At 33.3% G+C, this 16,113-nt stretch overlaps 1 protein-coding gene across 3 annotated transcripts in view; it reads right to left on the bottom strand.

Annotated features, from left to right (window-relative positions):
• The window catches only part of LOC106143348 (rap1 GTPase-activating protein 1), a 241,744-nt gene that overhangs the window by 133,476 nt on the left and 92,155 nt on the right, over positions 1 to 16,113 (bottom strand). The gene's annotated exons all lie outside the window — the stretch shown is intronic.

Below are 16,113 nucleotides of genomic sequence, written 5' to 3'. Positions count from 1 at the left end.
GACATAAAAAACTGTCACTCATTTTCCAAACAAGTATTACAGTGTTGCTATTATAAATAGGCAAAAGATACCCAATGTTAATTCAAGAATTGCATTAATATGTTAAATACGTATTAAATATCGCAAAGTTCTGTAGGTAGTAACTTTATTCTTGTATTATTGTAAATTTAGTTGTTCAATTTTCATTTCTTACTTTTGTTTTATTACTTATATATTTTTTATTGTTTTAAAATATTCTACTAATTCTACTATGGTTTCTAATGGTAATTCTAAATGGAGCAATGCGATGAAATAAAGAAGCCTCAGGTTAATAGTAACATTATATGGAAATATATTACATCTCTATTTGACTCATTATACGTCAGAACTTCTTGGTTTCTTGTATGGAGATTACTGGCACTGGTGCTATCTCTGTCTCTCTTACTCTCATACGAAGGATCTAAAAATGAATTTATTAATCCTGGTAGTTTTAATAAGGATAATGAGAAACTCGTATCAAAATATTGCATTGTCATCGGTCCTTGATACGTGTGCAAAGTTCCAAGTTGATTAGACGTTTAGAAATCAGTGAAAATTAAGCTCAAAGATTCCGTTACATACATACATACATACATACATACATACAACCCAAGCTAATAAAAGCGTAGTAAAAACAGACAAAATGTACGATTTGGTAACATTCTTTTTCCTAATATTTTAGTCGTCAAGTCATTAACATTTAAACAGGAGAAATGAGGATAGCCATTCCATCTGAGTCTAAACTTACGTCATAGTATAGACGGTGAATGCCAAGGTCAAATCAGATTGCAACCCACACCGTTAGCTTACATACAAAAGGCTAGTCTGCGATCCTTCCTGGGTCATGTTTGTGACGATGGCGATCATGATGGATGTGCTACAGCAAAGTTTAGCGATGTGCCATGGAATTAATTATATTACTATCGTTAAAGTACAAGGGGTCTTCATATAAATATTATGGAGGTTACTTTGGAGATAATCATTTCTTATTGGGTTATAATAAACCACAAATTTGTGGATAATCTAATCGTTATTTGTCCAATCCTACTATAAACAACTAGCGATCTTGCTCTGACTATTTAACGTACTACCGCATGTCCTTGGAATAATGTCATGTATCTTTTGGAATAAATTCTCTAAAAAACAGTGAAAAGTAAATAAAAACCCGTGATTTTAGAGACTAACTAAGCGAAACAGACACAGCAAACTGTTTATGCAATATAGTGATAGGTAAACAAACAGTAAAACGAACCAATAGTTTTCGCTCTTTAAGACTTAGTAATGCATGCTCAAACAATGACCATTCCTCCAAAATCTACACGGTGTGGAGTTGAATTTACGAAATTCTCTTACCATGTGCTCTAATATCGCTGTTACTGTGATTAGAGTCGACGACAAAAAAATCATATAAGTAGCTTACTTATCTTATATACTCAAAGATGATTTGCAAAAAGTTAAGTCAATTGTTTCTTGCGTGGTCGAAACGTCTATTCTTAAGCTGTGGCCTTACATATGAGGGACATTTGCAACCTGTTTGCAGTTAAACGTTTTACTAATATCTTCCTGTGAACGCGTGTAAGCTAATAGTCTGCTATTACACTCATTATTACAAATTGCACGTGCCGTACACTTAATTCAGCCAATGCGTTTTCAAATGAGGATTACATGAGCCCTAATTATATGTTAAATGAATCTATTAGCTGTAGTTTTACCACTTTTGTTATCTTGTAATAACTCATTATAATTAAGTAGGTGTTTACTTTTGTTTCATCTTGAAATAGTTAACGTTAACTTCAAAGTTCTGATAATCGGACTATGAAGACGTTGAAATGCATTCCTATGAAGTGTATGGTAAATGTAAAAATGTCATGAATTTATTGCAGTGTTATTATTCTATTTCTCTTTTGTGGAATTCATTTTGATTTTTCTTAACATTACAACGGATTTTTTACTCTTTGTTATTTTTGAGAGCAGTAAAACTGTCAATAATGAATATACATCAAATTGTATTAATCGTGAGTAATATGACAAAGTAATTTATAGTTCGGAAGTTTGACACTATGATTCGCGCTGACCTTTCCGTTGCGATAAGATAACGGCACAAACTACTTACAAAAGGCGTAATTTAACTATCACGGAAAGAAATGTATGATTTGATAAAATTTTATTAGGTACCAAAATGGAATTATTTAAATTTTCTTAGTTCTTATTTTTTAATCAATCAAGTTCATAACTTAGATCATTTTATAAACAAGTTAATCAAATTTTACAATATATCCATTAGAAAAGCTGAAACTCGAGAGTGCAATATCCGATTACCAAACCAAAAGATTTATAGAAGGTAGGTATTGATTAATACCAAGCATAATTTCTAAATACGTGAACTAATCAGCTTCCAAATCCAAACAAAGGTCTACAATGTTTTTTCACAAACATAAATCGATTATTTCCGATTTACTTGCGATGAATCGACCACCGATTTTTTGTACTGATTTATCCGATTATGATTATCTACCGTTAAAAATGATGCCGTTAGGAATTTTGATTTATCGAATTCAAAATCGATGCTATACTTTCTACAATGAGAAGTTATAAAAGGCTTGAGATAAATCTAATTGACTTCAATGCAATGGAAACAATTCTGAAGTCACGAATTTAGAGCTATTCTTATTATCTTGCAAAAAAATAAGGATTTTCAACCTAGCTCATCCTGCTCGATTTTGAGATCATGTAATTTCTGCAAGTGTCAACTTAGATCAGGAGTCAAAAAGTGTAGGTGAATTATATATAACTATAATTGTTCACAGGATCCATCAACATCGTTCTGAAAATTCCACCAACCAATATGATTAACCAGACACTTCACTATGATCAATCAATTATCAATTAATTCATCATCGATCAATATTTTAAACTCCTATATGAAGCGCTGAAGTGACAACGTGCAGCCTAAACTATTGGGAGTGGGAGTCTTTGGGGATCATGGATGATTACTAAGATAAGATTTCTTGAAATTCCTATAAGAGCGAGGTTTAACGGTATTTTTCAGCAGTGAGAGCTTAATAACAATATATTTTCTCAAAGCTATATCACTTATAATATTTCATTTGTTTTATATTTACAAGATTATTTGTAATTATTTCTGGTTAACTGGACCGTCCCTTGTGTTAACTAGAGGTCACCACATTTTGATAACCGGACCCCATATTAACTAACAATGAGGGATAAGCCATAAAATATTCATAATTCTAACAATGAAATCATACGAATCAATACGTCCCCTTCTATCAAATACAATAATGCTATTGGTTTTGTTCCAAGCCATAACCCCTGAAAAATATGAGCAGAAGAGGATTTTGGTACGAATAGAAATCTTTATTAGATACGTTTTTACTACAAAAGTCATCAGCTAGTTAAAAATTTTTGTGTTGATATAATTTTAGTTAAAATACAAAAGAATATAGGGTTTTTGCAAATTGCACGGAAACCATAGTTTTTACCGGGATGAAAGGATGTCCTTATCCAGACTTTAATTATGTATACTTTAAACTTCAAGATAATTTGGTTCAGTTAATAACACATCACGAGGTTACTACTAAACAAACTTACTTTATTCATTATTATTTTTACGCATTTATAAGATTTGTTATCATCCTCCTGGCATTAGTTCCGAAAGTACAGCAATTAATTCATACAGATGAAAGTGGCGTTACAGTCTTTTCAAGACTGTTGGCTCTGTCCACCTCACAAGTGATATAGACGTGACTATATATGTGTATCTTAATAATAATATGAACAACTTACAATATCTACTTGTTTGCTAAGGCACGCCAACACAAGACTTGATAAGTTATATATTTAAAAATTATATTAAAAAAATGATTAATAGAAAACCAATACCTAACTTACGAAAAATAAAAGTATATTCCGCATATCAGTATCAAATTATTTCAATGTCAGTTGTAATTTTTCATGTCAGTCATGTAGGTTTGATAACTTAATTTGATAACCACACACGATACATTTGATCCGACCAAAACGCTGACATAAGTACCGATATGAAACAAATTAAATGTGAATATTCATGTTACAAAATACCAAATATAAATCTGAAAGCCTTAGATTTTTTTATAAGTGGTGATATTATTATTTTTTTTTATTGAAATATGCTATTTTTATTGAATAGTAGAAATACCGAAGGTCAACAGTGCAGTGCAAATAAAATAGTACAGATTTTAAAAAAATGCAAGATTAGAGATAATTAGCAATGATTACGAGTAGTCGAATTATTTCTTTTTATCTTTTTTAAAAAGAATTTCGTCAAATGAGGTATATAGAAAATAGTTCTCGCAAGCAAACAAACTTACATCTTAACGACAAGGAATTAATTTCGAGAGTTTGCGGTGCAATAAAATGTATGAAGATTAAAGCCATCAGCATCCCTGCATTAACGGGCTTCTAACAAAGCAGACATTGACTGACGGGACATGGGACAAGCAGGACCCCTCATAACAAAATAAACTTAGTCGTAAACCATTCCCCTTATGACTTTACTGCTAGACCAATAAATAAACTTATCCGATTGTGGGGAGTCTTATTCGAAAAAAAACGCAGTAATAACTATATTACTTTCATCTGGTACGCGTGCACGATATTCTATTTATTGGGTCGTATTTCTAATAATAAGAGGTGAATTTGTACAATTGAACACGAAGCGAACCTTCAATTATCGAATGCGGTGATTCTATCCCTCATTGACAGATGGCAAACACAATACTTCTGAAACTTCATTGTTGGATCAATTTTGATCCCCGTTTTTGGCACACTCACGCTGATTCTGCTCGATTTCCAATCGATTCATTTCATGTCAGTCGATGATAATACGACAATGGATTTATCCGATGTAACTAATTACACTGTCGAAAAAATATTTGATGATATCAGACAAAGGTATGTATAAACAGACCTCAGCCGTTTCTAAACACACTGTCAAAACTATTTAACCAATCGTCAGTGTCAGATGCTTAACTACGTGCCAGGAAAAATGAAATGTACGGTATGATCACCATATCAGTTTAATAAGTCTGTTATTGTAAAAGACAATATACTTTTGTCATTAATTCAGATATTTGTGGTTATAAGCGGCATCCAACGTCTTCTAGTCATTATTTATAAAAAAAAGGTCGGCTCTTCTTTATAATAGGGGATAGTTTATGTGAAGTAGAAAGTATAAACTATGCTTGAGCATTCATTTTGCTTAAGGTGAAACCGATGAGAACATGCACTACTGTCACGGCTTAGGAATATATATTGCGTGATAGTCACAATAATGCTGTGTTAGATATAATTATTGACTAAGACGTCAGTTACGATAAAATCCAATTAAAATATTTATCATTAAAAGTCGTACAATTCTTAGGTCTCCCATATTTTCTTATAGTATTTAAAATTTTCGCACTCGCCATAATGGCGAATATGGATAAACTTGTAGAAAGTTTTCAACATACTTATGTAATTTAGGTAACGGTGAAATTCAAAAGATCGTCATAAGTCATAACGCACTGCGGTCGTAACGACAGTTTCTAAATACTGCGGTCAAAATTTCAGTTGTTCTGTGTAATAGCGAAAACATGTCGGTTTACGACACAAGTCTCATTATGAGACTACTTTCAACGACATCAGCGTCGGTCACATTTTCAATAAGATCACTATCACATCCAGTTACAGTTGTTCAAGCTACCTACTGTCCCTATCTCTGACCAATCTCAAGTAGGTTAGATTCCTTAGTAGGAGAATAAATAGCTCTAAGAGCTTCTTTTTGATTGCGAAATTTATCAATACTTTTTAAATTATATTCAATGCTTTCAGTATCAATTGAAATTCATTAATTTCAATTGATACTGAAAGCTAATATTAAAAAGCTTTCGTGCAAGGTCAGGTAGTGAAGAAATATATGAAACTGAGTTTAGTCCAAAGGTTCGACTGGTAATGCCTTAGCAATAAGACTAAATAAATATATTAAATAAATTCAGTGTTTATAAATTAACTCATCTTCTAAAAGCCATCCCTGGACTATGTTCTTCTCAATACTAACTAATTGTGCGCAACTTCAATAAATCAGAAAATAAACCCTGAAGTAAATACAAGCAAACAAACTTTTACATTCATAACATTAATATGGAAGTATGGACTTTTATGACGTTAGTACGATGCGGGCCAACTTTCATGCACCAGAGCGGCAGGTCCCAATGGACGTGAGGCGGAATAAGACAGCCCTCATTAAACCAAGAGTGAGTGTGACCCATTTACCGATTTTCTAAATGCTAAGTGAAATGAAGACCGGTATAATATATAATTTCCTTCACTTCACACAGAGGAACCAGTTTTATATTTTTTTATAGTAGATTAAATCGAAAGTAATGTTGGTTGACCGTGGTTGCTACAGAATTTAATGTAGGCAATTGTTACCTTGGTGATAATAAATTTTTACTCTTTATTTTAATTTAAATGATTAAAATATTACCCAACATGGTGCCATTGCTAACCAAATCGGGCGTCAAATGAGAATAAAGCAATAAAAACAAGTATTGTTAGTTAGTTACGGGCTAGTTACAACTTATATAAGTCTGCATATCTTTCTTCATTTCTTTTTACTATCTAATAAATTTATATGTTAGAAAATCAAGGTTGGTTTGCCCCTAACTTGATAATCTAAGAAGTTGTTGATCTGGCAACCACATGAGTTCATTGTCCCGTCTACATTTCAAAGTTTCAAATTAATACCAAACCCACCATCGATCATTCTTGGTAGGTATTAATCAAATTAACTAAGCAAATGTCAATGAAAACTTGTTATTAACAGAAAATTTGACAGGCAAAGATAAAGAAAATGTTAGTGAAATGTAATCATAATCACAATATAAATATGTGGTAAGGGAATAATTTCAATTATGAAAGTGATTATTATTAGCTTCAAAATGATTAAATAAAGTAAACGTCATAAAATCACTACTCTGACGGAAGTGTAGGCAAAAACTGCAAAGACTACATCTTTCTACTTGTCTAACTCCTCGTGCATAAATTAAGTTGATTAGCTTCTGTAGCTTTTTAAGATGTGACTGGCTGTTTTAAAATGAAGTGTTTCTAATTGAGAATCGAAAAATATATAAAAAGAAATCTATATAGATAATGAGCCTTTGAGCACTTTGAGAGTAAAAATATTCACGTGGGCGAAAGGTCATGATTCATAATTGGCAGATGTGCTCGTTTTATTAAACTTGAACACTACTGGAGAGACATGCTGTGGTCATTGTATATAGTGACAGACTGCAGTCATCTTCGTTGTAAAATATTTTGATACCTATTAAAATATTTCTTGATTTCTAGAATCTGAAACGTAAATCTAGGGTTTGTTGAAACAGCTTTTTATTTGCCTTTTATAAATCGCTGTACAGAGTTAATTGGGAAAAAACACGTAAAGCAAAAGAAATAATTTCGAGCAAGATAATTTATACCTCGTTTATGGCAATGATATATTATGATTGACTGTAACTGACCAGTTGTTAGCGGATGTAGTTCAAAAGCAAATAAAAGACAATCAACTAAAGTTCTTTAGAAGCTAATTTAGTTTGATTGCACTTGTATTTTTTACACTCACAATAATTGCAATTGGAAATGTATGGTGTACAATAGGAATGTACAATAAACTTTTCCACATAAATATACCTATTATCAAACTTCACCTTTAGCAATACCTTAAAGTAATTAGTTCAGTGGTAAGAGTTAACTGCTCAAGTTTATGACACATAAGAAAGGACTGTATTTAAAAACTGCTTTTCTGAGAACTTTAACGCTTTATTATATCACAATTTGTTATTATAATTTTTTCCTATGTATTATTATACTAACCTATTCCTCGAACGTATTACTGGTGTAGCCGTTTCCTAGTGCCCATTTGTCGATTGTTTTAGTTGTTTATAATAACCGTCATGGATAAATTATTTAAGGGCCTCCACGCAAGGACTTTTCTTAAATCTAGTGTTGGTAAGTATAGTATGTTACTTCCAAACTTCATAATTAATCCATCTTCATAATTTTGCTTGGCAAAAATCTTATATAAATGCTTTTGCACTTCGAAGATTTTAAAAACCATATTCCCGAATAAAAAATAAGAATTGGTAAAAACTCAATATTCATATTTAGAAACACCGGATACAATAATCATCATTAGAACAAAATAAACAATCAGTGATACTGAGAGGAAACGCATTTATGCATGGAAGTGCGCAGCTGTTCTGAAGCGAATGCAAACCCATGCATATTCAAAGATCAGTTTCCATTTCGGTGCGTAATCGGAAATGCGCCAATATGTTTGGATTCTGCCAATCAAATTAAAACTTTATTTTGACCACCAGAAATACCAAATTGGTGGACGATCGACGGTTATGATTTATTCATTTCTAAATTACTCCGGCAAATAGGAAGAAGCAACAAAAAGTATTGTTTTATGAACCAGCAATTAAACCTTATACAGTAAGCGTTAGTCTGTGACGAGGATATTATCGACGCCTAGCGGAAGAACGTGATTGATGTATGTCACGATATCTTAGTTGGGCTCCCGTTGGTGATGCATAATATTTATCTATATACCCAATTCCTTTTGAATGATAAAGTTCGTTTTGATTGATGTATGATATTATAACGAGATTCGTCAAAATTTTATTAGTATTTTGCATGCCCTTAATGTCACCTGACGTGGAGATTACTTTAGATATATTTAAACTAGTAAATTAACAACTGGTTTCTTTTTTTTTTAGATTCCTTCTGTAATATAGGTACAAGAGATATGGATTAGAATCAAACAAATCAGTGTATCTGGGTCATCAGGGATTTTCAATAAAAAAATAGAACAGCGAAGCCGATCTTTTTACCTAATTGGAACTTAAGCCCCAACATTTAACATTCATCAAAAAAATTTTAAAAATGTCTTTTTTATTAGACATTTTAACAGTGGGGAGCCACAAAGAACAAAAACTACAGGTGCAATTTAAATTTAGTTATTGGTAATCGAGCCACTGCCTATATGTTATTCTGGGTCTTCAGCTACCTACATACCAAATTTCATCGTGATCGGTTCAGTAGTTTTTGCGTGAAAGAGTAACAAACAGCCATACTGACATCCTGACATACTCACAAACTTTCGCATTTATAATATTAGTAGGATATACTGCTATTGCACTTGTACACCTTACAAAAATATTAACCCAAAAATGTACCGGCCGGTCTGCTCGACTGATGATAATAACTAGTGTCCGACCGAAGCTTCGGCTTCGGCTTCGGCTTCGGCCACCTTCGGCCAAAAAATCCACCTTCGGCGAAACATTCGGCTTCGGCCCAAAATCCGGCCGAAGCCGAAGGTTTCGCCGAAGGTCCGAGCGACCGTCGAGATTGAACGAACTGTTACGAAAGTCATGAGGCGGCGGGGAGTCACTGTCAAAATATCACATTGCTGATTGCATGCATCAAAACAAGTCCGTACGTGTATTTAAACGAGTGTTTTTGTAAGAAATCAAATCATTATTTTTACCAGTAGGTAAATCACAAACTTTTATCTATACATATAATAAAACAGTAAAAATATTTTGTCTGTAGGTACATTTAGTATTTTCGACTGAAATGGATAGAGGGACACTTAGAATGAATAATAGAAAGCAAAAATTTTTTTTTTTTAATTTCTTGTCTGTCTGTCTGTATGTATGATCACGATTATCTCCGAAAGTACTAAACCGATTTACTTCAAACTTTCACCAATTGCTTTGTTTTAACTCAGAATAACATTTAAAGTCTGTTTCATCAAAATCGGTTCACAAAAAAAAGTTATCGACATTTGAATGAACTCAAGGCATCAGTATGCCTGCAAATAAGTTGCGAAATTAAAAATTCAAAGTCATTTATCATTATACGACGGCATTATACCTATAACATATAAATATAAGTGAAAGGCGACTAAGGGATGGGCTTACAAACTTGGGATTCTTTTTTAGGCGATGGGCGAGCAACCTATCACTTTTTGAATCTCAATTCTATCATTAAGTCAAATAGCTGAACGTGGCCATTCAGACTTTTCAAGTCTGTTGGCTCTGTCTACCCCGCAAGGGATAAAGACGTGACCATATGTATGTAGTCTACTTTAATTTCGACACCAACGCAACGGCTTCGATGGTCCAGTGGTTAGCCCGTGAGACTGTGAAGTTGGCGGTCCAAGTTCGAATCCCAACAATTACAAGATTTTTTTTATTATTAAAAATATTTTTTTTTGTATTGTTTGAGTATTTTATGTAAAAAAACTGAAAATCAAAATACTACATACAATAAAACGGTAAAAATATTTTTTCTGTCCATTTAATATTTTGACTGAAACGGATAGAGAATTTTTTTTTACATTTTTTGTCTGTCTGTATCTGACTGTATGATTAAAATTCAACTCGACATTTACGCGGACGAAGTCGCGGGCAACAGCTAGTTTATCTCTAAACCAACCACCTCTATGATATATCATCAACTTCTATATCCCTTTCCCCCCGGGGTAGTGATTTTTAACGAATTTCTGCTTTTGAACTTTATTACCATATTAAGGTAGGTAAAAAGAAACGCACAGATTTTTTTTAGATTTTTATTATACCTAGAAGTACTATTTCCAAGACCTAGACTTAAAAGTACCGTCAGGAACTTTGTGTTATCACAATGTAAGGAACTTTGATAGAAACTATAAAAGTAATGAGATTCAATAATGACTTAGTAATAATTAAATTAATAGGTTTTTAATTATAGATTAACCTCGTGGTATTCAACAAATCAATTTTTCTTTTCATTTAGACACAAAAACACGTTGCAATGCGAACATTTACTATGAGGTTTCGATTGAATCTTCTTCAAACTACAAACCTCGCACCTTCCCCTGTTCTCTACGAACGTAGGCCAATGGATGCCTCTGTTACCCAAGCGTACGTCTTTTATAGTGGAATAGTCAGATTTGCGCCATTTCGAAGGGCCGCCTTTCCCAGTATTATCAGTAGAAGTCTTTCATTTCTGACCAGCATCTTTCATTGACATCAAGCCTTGAGTAACAGAGCGTCGAAAATCTTTTACGGTAGTCTGTTCCACTATAAGTCCATGAATGACATATGAATTGACAAATGCGATATCCAGAAGACCCCAAACCAACCTGTGCCACCATTTCGGAGATTTGCAATCTATTCAGTAAAGGCTCTCAAACGATCAGCGGTATCTACGCCGCCCATATAACTATTGCAATCTTTGACAGCTACAGGGCATATAACGGCAGACTTGGATCCATTTTTTTCTTTACGTGACACAGTTGCCTCTTGGTTTCCATGAAAATTAGATACTTAATGAACCACTTTGTTATCCTTCCAATTCCAATATCCAATGTCTAAATTTGAAAACCGATGATCACTGTCGCCCCTTTTCATTTGAGAATCAGCGAGCATATTTCCCGGCAGTCCTTTTCTATTACTTCGGATAGTTCCACATGCGTAGGTGTTTTCAGTTTTCAGTTTCTCAAGCAAAGCAACAGACGAGAAAAAATTATCAAAGTAAACTACCTTCCACTCTAATGCACTCGAATACATCTTCATTTGTCGGCGACGATGGCGGAACTTCGTCGAAAACACTGTCTAGAGCTCTTTCAAATACCTCATCGAAGCCTCTTGGTGAGGGTAGTTGAAGATTTTCTACTTCATCATCGGACACACCTGCATCAGACTCTTCGTTGCAGTCCGGAAGCTCTTCTAATAGCAGGGCTTCAATTAGAGCAGATTGTTTGTAATATCCATCTCTCTCTCTCTCTCTCTTGGTTACTATAAAATCCTCTCGCTTCAGAACCGCAGGACCCAATTCGACATAGCACTTTTGCATAAAATAATTAATAGCCTTATTGACTCCCCTACACTACTATCAAAAATTAACTTCCTAACCAAAGCTCGACTTCCGCTTCGCTCCTCTCGCAAACTTAACATTTTAGTACCACCTCAGTTTCGCGGGAATTATACTCGAAATAACTTTTTTCATCGCTGCATTGTAAATTATAACAAATTTTTCTCAGACATAGACATATTTTCCTGTTCTCTGTTGTCCACTAAAAACAAAGTGTGTACAAAATTTATCTTGAAACAGATTTCTTAATATTGTTTTCGGTTTTATTTTTTATTTTTATATTCTTTACGATTTTTGTGTAATGCTAATTGTATGCATGCATCCCGTTACATACTTTTAATTTAAATAACACAAAGTTCGTTAACACGCGTAGTTTTAAGTTATTATAATTCATATAATATTTACTTAATCGGCACTGTTTGGTCTATAATACTGTATACTGTTCTATAAGATATTTTATTTTGTACTTATGACTGTTTGTGCCAAAATAAATGAAAAAAAAAAAAAAAAAAAAAAATAGCTAAAACAATAAGCAAATAGTTCAGAACAATAATTAAAATTAAAAAACATTCGTCTCTAATAAAACAAAGTATCCACTTCATCGAGTATAAGTATTATGAAAACCCATAATTTTTGAAACTAAATTCACCTGACGGTACTTGTAAGTCCGCATCAGTTTTTATCAAATATTCATATAAAATAAAGTGATAATGCATTATAACAGCTTTTAGAAATGTAGTTAATGATATAAACAACGTAAATAGTAAAAAACAATAGCACTTACCTATGATATTCTATTTATAAAACATTTCCAATTACACCGCACAACGAAGTGACGAAAAGTTTGACAAGTTGTAACTTGCTGTTCAAATTTTTCGGCAACATTACGCGGTAATTCAAAAAACGCTCTGTGATTGGCTTACGGAAACGGTACTCGGAAGGATCGTCAGTTGTAGTTATCATAAAGTGTTTTCGTACTTAAGTTATAAGACGAAAAATGTGGAGGTACTTCTAAGTACCGTAAGGAGGGAAAGGGATATGAGACAGTCAATATATAAACCTTCAATATTGAGGTTTTGAAATGATTTTAATATTAATTGTACCTTGTAGACAATATTGAACAAAATTAAGTACTGAGTGCTGAGAGAATATAAACCTTCGGCTTCGGCTTCGGCTTCGGCCGAAGGTTGTGGCGATAGCCGATTAATCGGCTTCGGCTTCGGCCAAAAATAGACCTTCGGTCGGACACTAATAATAACATAGATAAGGCACGCAAAAACTGCTGTTCCATTAATGATAGAAATCTGTTACTCCTACGTATGAACCTACAGTTAATGATAGCGGTGACAGACAAGTTGGGGGAGCTGACATTAAAAATCATACAAAACTTAAAACGAACGTATAGAGACGTGATGATTGACATCTATGCGAGAGATAGGGTACGGGTACCAGTAGTCAGCCTTTTAGCGAAAAGTGTAAATTTAAATATGTATAGAAAATTATTGAAAATAGTAATAAAAAACCTTTTGTACTTATATACTTAATCATTTATTAAACTTTGATAAGCAATTAACAAATAACATAATTTTGCTTAATAAGTATGGAAAATAAAATATTTATCAAAATAAGGCACTTTTCCCCAGTACTCAGCCGGCACAAGCCAGCACTCGGCCATGTAGCTACCAGTAGTCAGCCTCTCCTGAGATCGATTGTTTTAAGCTTAATTATGTAGGAACTTAATCAAATTAATTAAATAATAAGACCTTAGTAGGTACTCTAATATCACAAGAACCATTATCAACTTATTCATCATTAAAATCACTATTTAAAAAATTCTGAAGTACTTCTTCATTTCTAAAGGTTTCTCTACGATTAACCATTTTTTTCAGAACTAAATTTTCTTTATTAGTTTCTTTCACAGGAGTTCCAGGTGTTATGACTATATCACTGAGGATTTTAATCTTATTTGGTTTAGCTTTCTCTGGATCACAGTTAGTCTGCTCTGCTTCTTCTCCTTTTCTTTCTTTCATATCATTTAATTTTCTTTTTTTAATACTTTTCATAATGAATTCTGGATCAGAGTCATCAATTTTCTTTTTTGTATTAAGTCCTTTCACTTTACGTTTGATAGAATTCACAGCTTTATTTTTCTTGGTTTCATTTTTCTTTTTTCGGCTTTTGCTTTTCTTCTTTATTTTTCTTTCTCTGTAACTTTCTTTCTTCAATGGCATGTTTCTTTTTTTTTGTTTCTCATCCTCTTTCATAATTTCAAATTGCCTCCATTCTTCAGACGATAGAGAGGGATCAGGAGATCAGATCAGATTCAGGAGATGCGGTTTTCTTTATAGGTGACGGAATAATGAGATGCTTTCGAACAAAAGGTGATACTTTCGGTGATCGAATGAGTATCACAGAATAAGTCTTAGGTTTTTGGTAATACGTCGGTTCACTTCTTGACATCGGAGGGTTGTTATCGTAGATGAAGTCTATCTTGAATTGTGCCTCGAGGAACCCCATAGTTTCTACTAGCTTCTCTAATAGACATGCCATTTCTAATAGCGTCTAAAGCTTGAGTAACTTTCTCTTCGGGGTATTGTAATATGGGTCTCGAAAGAGACATATGGAACTGTAAAAAATAAACAATACCAACAAATTAAGGAAATACTTAGTATTTAAGGGCTTATTAAATAAATCGATAAATTAAGCAGCGTGAGTTACGGATGGCTGAACACTGGATTCACCCTTCCCAGTACTCCGCCGTGGTTTAAACAAAACTAGTTAGGCGGCCGACTACTGGATTTTTGATGAAATGTTGAATGGCATGTTTATACTAAATTAAAATGTGAATTTCAGACTTTAAAATGATACCAATAAGACTTTAATTTAAAAATATGCGTAAATTCCAGTACTCAGCCGGGGGTGGCTGAACACTGGATAAGGTAAAAGAAACGCATACCCAGTAGTCAGCCACCTCATTATTTAAATAACTATAAAGAAACTGTTATATTACTTATTTGATTTTGACGTGAAAAATGTACATCGAGTATATTTTTATAAGACATGATATAAAAGTTAATAAGAAATCACAATAATTCACCTTCTTCTCGGACACCTCCCACTAAGAAAATTTTGGCGCGCACGCCGCCTCTTCACTCGCCAAGTGACAACGTTGAAATGGAACCCGAATACTATTTCTTGCAACCGCGTGGCGTCATTCTGATCTTCCGAACTGACCAACAAGAAGCCAAGGCCTTTTTCAAAAGTGACCTGATTGGATTATTTGCAATAGAACGCTATTCTTATAGGATATTAGCCGGAAAAGGCTGACCACTGGTGCGGGGCTGACTACTGGTGGCCGTACCCTAATCGATTTACGAACGAAAAATATAATAAGATGAGAGCAAGTTTTTTTCAAAACTTGATACAAAATCAGTTAGGAATTTCTAAAGGGAACAATTTTGATTGAATTTTAGATTTATTTTTATTATAGACACGCTTCTTGCTGCTTCTATCGATCTAGATAATATTGTTTAGATTGTAGTTAAGTTGCGTGAAGTACGCTGATACGATAATGCTTTTTACAAGAATTAGGCAGTGCTTAAGCGAGATCTATTGTTGTTATTGTGGTCAGTTTGAGTTACTGTTACAAATAACTGTTTCTAAATCGTCTGCTGTTTACATCCAATAGATGCAAGTGAGTCTTTTGTTAAGAAGAAAATATTTATAAGTAAGTAGGTAGCTTATAGATGTGATGTATGGTTATTCAAGACAAATGAATAACAGCTAATCAAGCGGAAATTACAAAACAGAAGATTACAAAACAATAGTGAATATTAAAACAAAAGTTAGATAAACAATGTTATAACCAGGTTTACCCTGCTCGGTTAGCTATCCATGCATGTCCAGTCCATAATAGGTAGGATTCGGAATAGATACATCAGTAAAAAAATATTACATAGGTAAGTACATCATCGTTAGATATGAAAGGCATAGATATGTAAGCAGGTATCTACCTACACAATACCTACCATTACAACCAGATTATGTATTCCTTACAATACAGATACCTACTTAAAATTAAAAATACAAGCATATACTTTCCAACATATGTACATGCTTACACCTAACTTACAAGTTGCC

Source organism: Amyelois transitella, chromosome 17 (genome assembly GCF_032362555.1).
Source record: "Amyelois transitella isolate CPQ chromosome 17, ilAmyTran1.1, whole genome shotgun sequence".
In the NCBI taxonomy this organism is placed as follows: Eukaryota; Metazoa; Arthropoda; class Insecta; order Lepidoptera; family Pyralidae; genus Amyelois; species Amyelois transitella.
The sequence above is the reverse complement of the archived record's forward strand: the minus strand, read 5'-3'. Positions and strand labels throughout refer to the sequence as shown.